Source organism: Palaemon carinicauda, chromosome 21, assembly GCF_036898095.1.
Source record: "Palaemon carinicauda isolate YSFRI2023 chromosome 21, ASM3689809v2, whole genome shotgun sequence".
Taxonomy (NCBI): Eukaryota; Metazoa; Arthropoda; class Malacostraca; order Decapoda; family Palaemonidae; genus Palaemon; species Palaemon carinicauda.
The window spans coordinates 4,910,862-4,924,058 of NC_090745.1; the positions used below are offsets into that span (position 1 = coordinate 4,910,862).

The 13,197-nt window shown below is 36.1% G+C and overlaps 1 protein-coding gene across 2 annotated transcripts in view; it reads right to left on the bottom strand.

The window, feature by feature from the left end:
* Positions 1-13,197, bottom strand: part of LOC137614621 (galanin receptor 2a-like) — a 105,065-nt gene that overhangs the window by 86,784 nt on the left and 5,084 nt on the right. The gene's annotated exons all lie outside the window — the stretch shown is intronic.

Below are 13,197 nucleotides of genomic sequence, written 5' to 3' on the forward strand. Positions count from 1 at the left end.
AATCCTAACCTTAACCAACGAAGCTGGAAGGAGGTTATGAATTCTCCCCTGTTTGTTTGTTTGTTCTCTTGTCTGTTCGTTTGTAAACAACTTCCTGGCCACAATTTGACTCATAGATTAGTGATACCTTCATGCATTAATTGCTATATTGAGACGTGGAAGTGATTCAATTTTGAAAGTTCCAGGTCAAAGGTCAAGGTCAAGGTCGAGAAAAAGGTCGACCGATTTAACCCTAACCTTTATCCCAAGTTCGCACATGGTTGTCACACAGACTTCAAATACGCGTACGGTCTGAATTCACTCTGGTAAAGGCAAGCTGGTTTCGAGAAATAAGCTGCCGTGGCGGAGGTCTGCAGTATCAGTGCTTTTTCTAGTTAACCGGGAGACCAAACCAGTAATTCCCAATTTCAATTAGAATATACGTACACATGTCTACACTCATCTAAAAAATTAATTCAAAATTATTAAACTATTTTAGGATTACTATTTGATAGCATAAAAATATGTGTATAAAAAATGAACCCTTTGCATATCAATAGTGTCGACCAGATTTCAAATTATACAGTACTAATTAATATACATCCAATCTTTGATATGCAAATGTCAGATCATACCGAAGACATGACAAAAAGTTTAGTAGTTTTTTAAATATTTGTAGAGGAATGACTTTCAACATAGATAATGAGCTATGTGTCGCGTGTATTAATGTGTGTGTGTGTGTGTGTGTGTGTATATATATATATATATATATATATATATATGTTATACATATATAAATATATATATATATATATATATATATACACATATATATATACATATATATATATATATATATATATATATATATATATATATATACATATATATAAAATTAATTTTCAATCATTCAACTTTTTCTCTAGTTTAGCCTCTTCCCTCTACATTCCATTCCCTCAGTGGAAAATTTCAATTCACCTCAACCGAAACGCATTTTACCAAGCTTTCTAACCTTATATAACTCGGCCACGGAATCCAGAAAATAGAAGTAGCCTCAACTTTACCTTCGTCCCTCCCGCCCGAAGAAATACTCCCTCGGGGTTCAATCTAATCATGGCGAGCCTCTGACTTTCCATCTTGAGGACGTCCGTCCAATTCGAGGAAATTTAATCTCGAGGTCAGTGTTGTTGTTACAGATGACCTATCGGTTTTAGGCACTGTGTCCGCTCGGGGGTTTGAACGCGGCTGGAGGCTTTCCGAGGACGTATTCCTGCTCCGACTTCGGTTTAGAGTTAATTAGTTTTTCTGTTTTTAATCTTTGGTTTCGAATAAAATTAATTTGAACGTGGCTGGAGACGTCTCTAGGACGTATTCCTGCTCCGACTTCGGTTTCGATTTGATTGTTTTTTTTTTTTGTTTTTAATCTTTGGTTTCGAATAAAATTAATTTGAACGTGGCTGGAGACGTTCCGAGGACGTATTCCGGCTCCGACTTTGGTTTCGAGTTAATTAGTTTTTCTGTTTTTAATATTTGATTTCGAATAAAATTAATTCAAACCGTCTGGAAACGTCCCGAGGACGTATTCCGGCTCCGACTTCGGTTTCAATTCGATTTTTTTTTTTTCTGTTTTCATCTTTGGTTCCGAACAAAATCAATGTGTATTCAGATATATCTGGAACCAGTTTCCCTCTACGGGACTAGGACCTGATTAATCAAACTAATCAAACTAGGGCCTGATTAATTAAATTCTTTCTGTTGTCAATTAGCTTCGGAACTTCAAAGCGAACGTTGGTGGATCAAACTTTGTAAACGGAGAATTCTAAAAGGTCCAAGAGACCTAAAAATAAAAAATTTTTATTAGCTTTATTTTTGCCTTATTGAACTATACTAAGATAAAAAATTTTCTTCAAAAATATCTTGTCTGATAACGTAAATTGATTGTGGTAAATTTCGTGAATGCATTTTTCTAAAATAAGGCTTCAAATTCGAACAGAATATACAGACAGACAGACAGACAGACAGACACACGCACAAGCACACACATATATATACATATATATGTATATATATACATATATGTATATATATACATATATGTATATATATACATATATGTATATATATACATACATATATATATACATATATATATATATATATATATATACACATATATATAAATATATATATACATATTTATATATATACATATATATATATATATATATATATATATATATATATATATATATATATATATATATATATATATACAACAACAACAACAAATGCCGCCGTTTCTAGTCCAATGCAGGACAAAGGCTAAAGATATGTCAATTCATGTAGGGGGTTCGTCCAGATAGAAAGTGCGGATTGGCGACGGTGGGAGATTTTCGTCTGATCGCTTCCAGCAACCAACCTAATATGGGTGGCCCCGAGTAGTGACAATTCGAAAAAGGTTTAAAGGTCGCTCATGAGTGGCAGAGGTAAGTGTCAGTGACAAGGTCATAGAGACTAACTATATATTATTATCATTATCATTACTAGCCAAGCTACAACCCTAGTTGGAAAAGCAAAATACTATAAGCCCAAGGGCTCCAACAGGGAAAAATAGCCAAGTGAGCCCCAAGCCCCACTCCATCAAGCTAGGACCTAGGAGGGCCAGGCAATGGCTGCAGATGACGTATAGGCTCCATAAGTCCTTTGAGTCCCTGCTTGGCGATCGCCAGACTGGGGTTCGAGCCCCGCTCAAGCTCGATAGTTTCTTGCAGTGTGTGCAACCTCACCATCTTTGTGAGTTAAGGATAGGGGGGGGGGGGGTTTGGGGAGCCTCTAGTTCTACCTGCTGAGTCATCAGCAGCTATTGCCTGGCTCTCCCTGGGCACTGATCGTATGTATATATGGTCAGTCTCTTGGGCACTGTCACTGTCCCTTGCCTCTGCCATTACTTATGAGTCATAATCCCTAATCTCTTAATGCTTGCATCGACCTTAATATAATCAATTGAAGAGTAAATGTTGCAGAAGACATGCTATATTATTATTATTAATATTATTATTATTATTAATTGCAAAGCTACAACCCTGGCAGGAAAGCAGAATGCTATAACCCCAGGGGCTCCAACCGGGAAAATAGCCCAGTGAGGAAAGGAAACCAGGAAAAATAAAATATTTTAAGAACAGTAATGATAAAATAAATATCTCCTATATAAACTATAAAAACTAACAAAACAAGAGGAAGAGAAATAAGATAGAATGGTGTGCCCGAGTGTACCCTCAAGCAAGAGAACTCTAACCCTAGACAGTGGAAGACTATGGTACAGACGCTATGGCACTCCCCAAGACTAGAGAACAATGGTTTGATTTTGGAGTGTTCTTCTCCTAGAAGAACTGCTTACCATAGCTGAAGAGTCTCTTCTACCCTTACCAAGAGGAAAGTGGCCATTGAACAATAACAGTGCAGTAGTTAACCCTTTGGGTGAAGAAGAATTGTTTGGCAATCTCAGTATTGTCAAGTATATGAGGACAGAGGAAAATAATATGTAAAGAATAAGCCAGACTATTCAGTGTAAGTGTAGGCAAAGAGAAAGTGAACCGTAACCTGAGAGAAGGATCCAATGTAGTAGTCTGGCCAATTGCAAGCATAATTTCATTACCGGGTTTTTGATCAGCCGATTGGAAACGGATATTGAGAAGTTCGTTGCAATGATGCAGTTTATGAGGTCAGAGATTTAGCTTAATTTACTTTAGAACGATTTATGATTAGAAGTAATGTGACTAGCAAAGGAGAAACTGTTATAATAAGGTCCTACTGTTCTGAGACTTTTTGTGTTCACTAGTTTTAGAATTTAGATGGTATAGGATAAATAATCTCTCTCTCTCTCTCTCTCTCTCTCTCTCTCTCTCTCTCTCTCCTTACATATATATATATATATATATATCAATACACACACATATATATATATATATATATCAATACACACACACACACACACACACATATATATATATATATATATATACTTTCAAGTTTAATTCCACAACTAGTGCCATATCTTTTGTCACTTTCTCATACGTAAAAATGAATGGGAACGAAATGAATATTGAAAATATTGTACTGAGAGAGAGAGAGAGAGAGAGAGAGAGAGAGAGAGAGAGAGATATCAATACTATGAATAGAGACAGTAATTAATCGTTTTTCGAAAGAACTGTCAAACAAAAGGAATATTTTTTACTTCATCCAATTGTAATTTCATCTTGATATCAAAGGAAGCAGTTTTTATCTTCTAATATTTGATAAGGAAGCAATCTATTACAAGATTAACCTATTACCTTTAAATACCTTCAATGCAAAGAAAAATGAATGGTGTTCAACCAATCGCCCCTTGAAAAAGAGTAGAATATATTATTATTATTATTATTATTATTATTATTATTATTATTATTACTTGCTAAGCTACAACCCCAGTTGGAAAAGCAGAATGCTATAAGCACAGGGGCCTTAACTGGGAAAATAGCCCAGTGAGGAAAGCAAACAAGGAAAATTAAAATATTTCAAGAACAATAACATTAAAATAAATATTTCATATATAAACTTTAAAAACTTCAAAATAACAAGAAAAAGAGAAATAAGATAGAATAGTGTGCCTGATTGTACCCTCAAGCAAGAGAACTCTAACCTAAGACAGTGAAATACCATGGTACAGAGGCTATGGCACTACCCAAGACTAGAGCACAATGGTTTGATATTGGAGTGTCCTTCTCCTAGAAGAGCTGCTCACCAAAGCTAAAGAGTCTCTTCTATCCTAATCTGTGGCTAGATTTAAGCGTGGAGGGCGTGGCCTAATTTAACCTGTTTTATAGATATTTAACGTGTTCCTGTTAACCTGAAAAGAGAGTGTTGTTCTTGATAGCTAGTCGAATGTAGTGAGTCGCAGCTATGGTGAAGACAGGAGATAGTAGAAAGTGTATATATATATATATATATATATATATATATATATACAAATATGTATATATGTATATATTTAAATATATAAATATGTATATATGTATATATGTATATATGTATATATATATATATATATATACGGTATATATATATATAAATTTATATATATATATATATATATATATATCTTTCTGATCATGCTCGGCTCTCCCCATCCCTCGTGTAAGGTGGAGAGTAAGTAGTCATGCCCTGCTAAGAGAGGGTGCGTGTGCATGTTTATACATATCTATCTAAATATTAAGCAATCATTTTTGACAGGTCGCGCACACTAGTAACAATATATTATACTAGATTCTGCTAAGCTTAAAGTCTGTATATTCCAAAATATTTTGGTAAAATTTGATTCCAAATCAACTCCGAGGAAAAGCAGCATTATGTCGTAAACAATTACGTTTGTTTATTTGTTCATTTGTTTGTGTTTCACTCTAGGGTAAAATTCTACTGCACAAACAAACGTATTCACCCTTCCGTAGGTCTAAGGCGAGCTATGGCTAAAAGAAATTCTGTTTTCAACCTTTACTTCTTTTTTCTAATATCTTGGAAGGCATCATTCGATCCACTTAGCAACTTCTTCATCATGGGTTCACTTAAAAACAGCCACGAAAGGCTTCCATAATATCAGACAGTTTGGGTGTTGATATATATTGGATTTCAAGACTGTCTGATCAGGGTACTTCGCCAATTTCGACATGTTGGACGAGTACTTAGCCAATTTCGACATATTGGAAGAAGAAGAAGAAGAAGAAGAAGAAGAAGAAGAGAGAGAGAGAGAGAGAGAGAGAGAGAGAGAGAGAGAGAGAGAGAGGCTGTCTGTCCATAGTACTAAGTCTGTTTCGACATGTTGGAAGAAGAAGAGAGGGAGAGAGAGAGAGAGGCTGTCGATTCAGAGTACTTAGTCAATTTCGAAATGTTGGAAGAAGAAAAAGGAGAGAGAGAGAGAGAGAGAGAGAGAGAGAGAGAGAGAGATTCAAGGCTGTCTGTTCTGATTCCTGAGTACTTCAACCGTTTCGAAATGCTGGAAAAGAAGTAGGAGAGAGAGAGAGAGAGAGAGAGAGAGAGACTTTCTGCCCCAATTCTCGTTACTTCAACCGTTTCGAAATGCTGGAAGTAGAGAGAGAGAGAGAGAGAGAGAGAGAGAGAGAGAGAGAGACTTTCTGCCCCAATTCTCGTTACTTCAACCGTTTCGAAATGCTGGAAGTAGAGAGAGAGAGAGAGAGAGAGAGAGAGAGAGAGAGAGAGAGAGAGACTTTCTGCCCCAATTCTCGTTACTTCAACCGTTTCGAAATGCTGGAAGTAGAGAGAGAGAGAGAGAGAGAGAGAGAGAGAGAGAGACTTTCTGCCCCAATTCTCGTTACTTCAACCGTTTCGAAATGCTGGAAGTAGAGAGAGAGAGAGAGAGAGAGAGAGAGAGAGACTTTCTGCCCCAATTCTCGTTACTTCAACCGTTTCGAAATGCTGGAAGTAGAGAGAGAGAGAGAGAGAGAGAGAGAGAGAGACTTTCTGCCCCAATTCTCGTTACTTCAACCGTTTTGAAATGCTGGAAGTAGAGAGAGAGAGAGAGAGAGAGAGAGAGAGAGAGAGAGAGAGACTTTCTGCCCCAATTCTCGTTACTTCAACCGTTTCGAAATGCTGGAAGTAGAGAGAGAGAGAGAGAGAGAGAGAGAGAGACTTTCTGTCTCGATTCTAGTTACTTCAACCGTTTCGAAATGCTGAAAGTAGAGAGAGAGAGAGAGAGAGAGAGAGAGAGAGAGACTTTCTGCCCCAATTCTCGTTACTTCAACCGTTTCGAAATGCTGGAAGTAGAGAGAGAGAGAGAGAGAGAGAGAGAGAGAGAGACTTTCTGCCCCAATTCTCGTTACTTCAACCGTTTCGAAATGCTGGAAGTAGAAGTAAAAGAAAGAGAGAAAGAGAGAGAGAGAGAGAGAGAGAGAGAGAGAGAGAGACTTTCTGTCTTGATTCTCGTTACTTCAACCGTTTCGAAATGCTGGAAGTAGAGAGAGAGAGAGAGAGAGAGAGAGAGAGACTTTCTGTCTCGATTCTCGTTACTTCAACCGTTTCGAAATGCTGGAAGTAGAGAGAGAGAGAGAGAGAGAGAGAGAGAGATTTCAAGGCTGTCTGTTCTGATTCCTGAGTACTTTCACCGTTTCGAGATACTAGAAAAAGAAGTAGAAGTAGGAAAGAGAGAGAGAGAGAGAGAGAGAGAGAGAGAGAGAGAGAGAGAGAGAGAGAGAGAGCCCTTCCTCCTTCTCTTTTAATCGCGCTATCAGTCTGTCTCTGATTGAATAACCAATTTTTTGCATGCTAGAATTACAAAGCGAATGATGGCATCTGGAACAAAGGATAAAAACTAAAAACACTAAAAGTTATTTCCATCAAAGGAAAAATACTCTTCCAAGTCTGATTTCTTTTTTTTCTATTAAATTGACTTCGCTTTTCTTTGACTACCTCTTCTATCAAAGGAAATATTGGAATCTTTCCCGAGCTACGAAAAAAAGTTAAAATCTGTCTGCCTGAAATATTCTGATGGTCCCCCATGGATTAATTCCAGTTTACGAATGGAATAATAATGGGAGTTGAAGTATGGGATAGTTAGAGGAGGGGGCACGCTGTCTGGTGAGTTTAAAACTGATGAAGTAGAGTGAAAAGATAGAGAAAATACAAATGAATCAACGATTTGGAAGCTGTATTTTCGTGTGTATGAGTAAATGATCATACAACAGTCTGATATTATTCCGAATTCTTCATACTTTTTACATTAGTGATAATCAATATCTACTTTGGGTAACACACACAAACACACACACATACATATATGTATATATATATATATATATATATATCATGCTCAAATAGAAATAAATTTCTACCTCATACAGGGATCACAGCCTAGCCCCTTTTGAGCCTCTGGTGGCATGGTTGGAAGCGACCTGGCCTTTCATTTGAAGGGGCTAAGGTTCGATCCCAGTTTGAGTTAGAAAATTTTATATATATATGTATACATATATACATAACAAAAACACCCGTTTCCAGTTTCTAGTTCACTGCAGGACAAAGGCCTCAGACATGTCCTTATTCATGCCTGGGGTTTGGCCATTTCATCACCCTGCTGGCCAGTGCAGATTGGTGATGGCGGGTGACTTTAGTGTGACTGCTCAAAGCAAACCAACCTAGTATGGGTGACACTGACTAGTAGAGCTTTGCCTAATCATGACGATACACAAACCCTTTCACCACGTTAAGGTATCCTCACTCAGAAAGATATATATATATATATATATATATATATATATATTCAAATAAGCCATATATATTTTTGATATATTAATGTCTGGATTCTCTTAACGACCTCGGGATCAGAGCCCCAGGCGAAATCACACAAAGACAAGAGCTTGGCTCCGGCCGGGAATCGAACCCTGGTCGGCAAGCTTATATAGACAGTGACTAACCCATTCGGCCACGAAGAAAGATAAAAGTCAATGACAATTCTACTGTACTTATACCTGTCGAATTCAGGTATTTTGTACTTAGAATTGAAATCAACCCATCTTCACCATCGTAGCTAATTGGTAGTTTGTTACTTGGCATTCAATTAATGATAAATTTTGCACATTTTTACGTGTTTTTCATATTCAAATAAGCCATATATATTTTTGATATATTAATGTCTGGATTCTCTTAACGACCTCGGGATCAGAGCCCCAGGCGAAATCACACAAAGACAAGAGCTTGGCTCCGGCCGGGAATCGAACCCTGGTCGGCAAGCTTATATAGACAGTGACTAACCCATTCGGCCACGAAGAAAGATAAAAGTCAATGACAATTCTACTGTACTTATACCTGTCGAATTCAGGTATTTTGTACTTAGAATTGAAATCAACCCATCTTCACCATCGTAGCTAATTGGTAGTTTGTTACTTGGCATTCAATTAATGATAAATTTTGCACATTTTTACGTGTTTTTCATATTCAAATAAGCCATATATATTTTTGATATATTAATGTCTGGATTCTCTTAACGACCTCGGGATCAGAGCCCCAGGCGAAATCACACAAAGACAAGAGCTTGGCTCCGGCCGGGAATCGAACCCTGGTCGGCAAGCTTATATAGACAGTATACCCGATACTGGGATCGAACCTTAGCCCCTTCAAAGGAAAAGCCAGGACGATTCCAACCATGCCACTAGAGGCTGCTTTTGAGCCTCTGGTGGCATGGTTGGAAGCGTCCTGGCCTTTCATTTGAAGGGGCTAAGGTTCGATCCCAGTATGAGGTAGAAATTTATTTCTATTTGAGCACGATATTGTGTTGATTTTCATCCATATGCAGTGTATATATATATCTATATATCTATCTATATATATATATATATATATATAGATAGATAAAACAAATATATATAATTAATTAATTAATAATCAAGTAATGAAGACAATTACATTCAGAGATGAAAAATCAACGACAAAACCTAGGTTTCCTGAATACTGAATCCTTCAAATGAAAGATTTCTCTACGTAAAGGAGTCATAAAATGAATGACATAGATGACGAAAGGATGTTCGACATTATATCTTCCTCTTGTCCCACTTCAGGAAATCCGGGTTACATTAAAGCCACTTCAATAACACTTCATAAGGTCTTCAGGGACACTTCATTCCCCCCACGAAGCTAAGCGCCATTTTAAGAGATACACTTTTGAATGAAATAGAAAATCTAGAAGTTAAATCGGACAAAAGAGAAATACGAGTTCAAGGTTAGTTGAAGATTGGGATTATGTCACGGTTTGAGTCGTTCTCCAACTTTTATTATTATTATTATTATTATTATTATTAGTAGTAGTAGTAGTAGTAGTAGTAGTAGTAGTAATAGTAATTGTAGTAGTAATAGTAGTAGTAGTAATAATAATAGTAATTGTAGTAGTAGTAGTAGTAGTAGTAGTAATTGTAGAAGTAGTAGTAGTAGTAGTAATTGTAGTAGTAGTTGTAGTAGTAGTATTAGTAGTAGTAGTAATAATAGTAATTTTAGTAGTAGTAGTAGTAGTATTAGTAGTAGTAGTAATAACAGTAATTGTAGTAGTAGTAGTAGTAGTAGTAGTAGTATTACTAGCTAAGCTACAACCCTAAATGTAAAAGCAGGTTGCTAGAAGCCAAAGGGCTCCAACTGGGGAAAATAACCCAGTGAGGAAATGAAATAAGGGAGTCAACACTACAAGGGAAGTGATGAACAAACAAAATGTTTTAAGAACAGTAAAAACTTAAAAAGACAAGGGAAAGATAAAATAGATTTCTTCCTTTTGTGCTTTTCACTTGCATTTAACATCTTACATTTTCTTCTGTCAGTTTCGACTTTTCCAGACACTCTTCTCTCTTAAATCTTCACTATTATTAGAAAATCTCTAGATTTATTATCTCCGCCAATGGTTATACAATCGAGTTGGCTTATTCGTTGATTAATCTGTGGACAAGATTAATTATTTATTTATTCATTTATTCATTTATGTATTTACTCATTCATTTATTTGTCTGTCTGTCAGTGGACAAGATTACGTCAAAACTACTCATTGGATTTTGATGAAATTTTCACCACAGATAGATCTTAGGTCATAGATGACCCCATTAAATTTCGGAGATGATCCAGACCCGGGTTTTGGATTCAAATTTCCATTTTCCGCCATTTTAAAGATAACGTCAAAATAAACTGACGGTTTTTGACGAAATTTCCACCATATATGGATCTTAGGGTATGGATGACTCCATCAACCTTTGATTGAGGTGATAATTCTGTAATTGCTCGTTTCATTTTGTTGTATTTCATTTGCATTTAATATCTTATATTTTCCTTCCGACAAAACGAACACACCAATTTCAACTTCTTCTTCTTGTTCTTCTTCTTCTTCTTCTTCTTCTATTGATGCTTTTCATTTGCATTTAATATCTTACATTTTCCTTCCGACAAAACGAACACACCAATTACAACTTCTTCTTCTTCTTCTTCTTCTTTTTCTTCTTCTTCTTCTTCTTCTTCTTCTTTTTCTTCTCCTTCTTCTTCTTCTTCTATTGATGCTTTTCATTTGCATTTAATATTCTTACATTTTCCTTCCGACAAAACGAACACACCAATTTCAACTTCTTCTTCTTCTTCTTCTTCTATTGATGCTTTTCATTTGCATTTAATATCTTACATTTTCCTTCCGACAAAACAAACACACTAATTTCAACTCCTTCTTCTTCTTCTTCTTCTTCTTCTTCTTCTTCTTCTTCTATTGTTGCTTTTCATTTGCATTTAATATCTTACATTTTCCTTCCGACAAAACGAACACACCAATTTCAACTCCATCTTCTTCTTCTTCTTCTTCTTGTTCTTCTATTGTTGCTTTTCATTTGCATTTAATATCTTACATTATCCTTCCGTCAAAACGAATACACCAATTTCTTCTTCTTCTTCTTCTTCTTCTTCTTCTTCTATTGATGCTTTTCATTTGCATTTAATATCTTATATTTTCCTTCCGACAATCTGAACACACCAATTTCAACTTCTTTTACTTCTTCTTCTTCTTCTTCTTCTTCTTCTAATGTTGCTTTTCATTTGCATTTAATATATTACATTATCCATCCGTCAATCTGAACACACCAATTTCAACTTCTTCTTCTTCTTCTAAATCCCCTCCGAACACCGTGATCCTTTCGTTGTTTCTGGTGTTCACTTAAGAAATATTCAGTGACCAATGCAGCTGCCTCTCTAGTATTCAGGGAGAGAGAGAGAAATCAAGCAAGAGTTCTATCTCAACCAGCGTTGCAAAACCATTTCGCATATCTGACATTCTACTTTTAAATGCTGTAATCCTTTCTCGCGAACCAGGATTTTAGTTTATTGGTGGCCGAAAGGTAGAAACAGAACAGGGCACAATTTAAGTTTATGATTTATTTAATGTTCAGTGTTCAGACTGCAAGATAAAAGGGCAACGTTTGATCCCAGATCATTGCTGGCAAGTCCAATCCTTTGTAAATAGGCTGGAGTGAAGAAATGGGTCATAAGTTCAGCAACATCCCTTCTAAAGACTTCTTGTGATATCAGAAGGCTGTCTTCTACTGGTAATACCACCTTCAAGAGGTGAAAGGTATATCCTGGTATATTATGCATTGCCTAAACACACACACACACACACTTACACACATATACAGTATATATATATAAATATATATATATATATATATATATATATATATTTATATATATATATATATACAGTGGAACCCCGGGTTACACGTATCTTTTAATACGAACAAATTGAAACACGAGCATACAATTTTAATAAAATCTGTAGTGGGTTACAAGACCTTCATCAGTCTGCAAGCCATGATTTTTTGCAGTATGACCATTTTTCATTGACAAGTACGAACATGACTATCACGCGATGCACAGAAAGCAGAGTCAAGCGATGCCTATACACCACTCACATGCAGTGTTCATCCAATCTATTGGCCGAGGATATAATTTCTTATTTCAATGCTATCATAAAGAAAAGGCAAAAGTCGTCCTTTCTAGAAAGGTCACCTGTCAAAACTGAACGTATGAATGTAAAAGAAGGCAACCAAGTGTCCAGAGAGCGTAGGTTAAATATTCCGTTAGTGATAGTGAATAAAGTTTAAGAATGAGAACTTCCGATATTTGACCAGAAGTTCTAATGGAGGGAGATTCTCCCTCCAGTCAGTAACTCCCTCTTCATACCCCTCTCTAATCTCCCTCGTACCAGCCATGACTACTTGAAGGTAAAGTTAGAGTTAATTTGCCCATTATTTCTCATTCTGGATTACTAATTTCTTTTCTTTTCTGATGTTATGGGTTATAATTTTATAATAATAATGATTACAACCTCTTGTTGACATATGGGTGTGTTTGCAAACTTAAGTCTCTCTCTCTCTCTCTCTCTCTCTCCTCTCTCTCTCTCTCTGCTGATAGTATATATTATTGAATAATTTACTTTTCATACAATTTACAATCTTGCTTCCCGAATTCTACAACGAATATCATAATACAGTTATGTTGTCGTATGGACGTGTTTGCAAATTCACCTCTCTCTCCCTCTCTCTCTCTCTCTCTCTCTCTCTCTCTCTCTCTCTCTTTTTCTAAAATAATTTTGCTTTCCCAAAATTTTACAACGAATATTACAATATAGTTATGTTGTCGTATCGACGTGTTTGCAAATTCACCTCT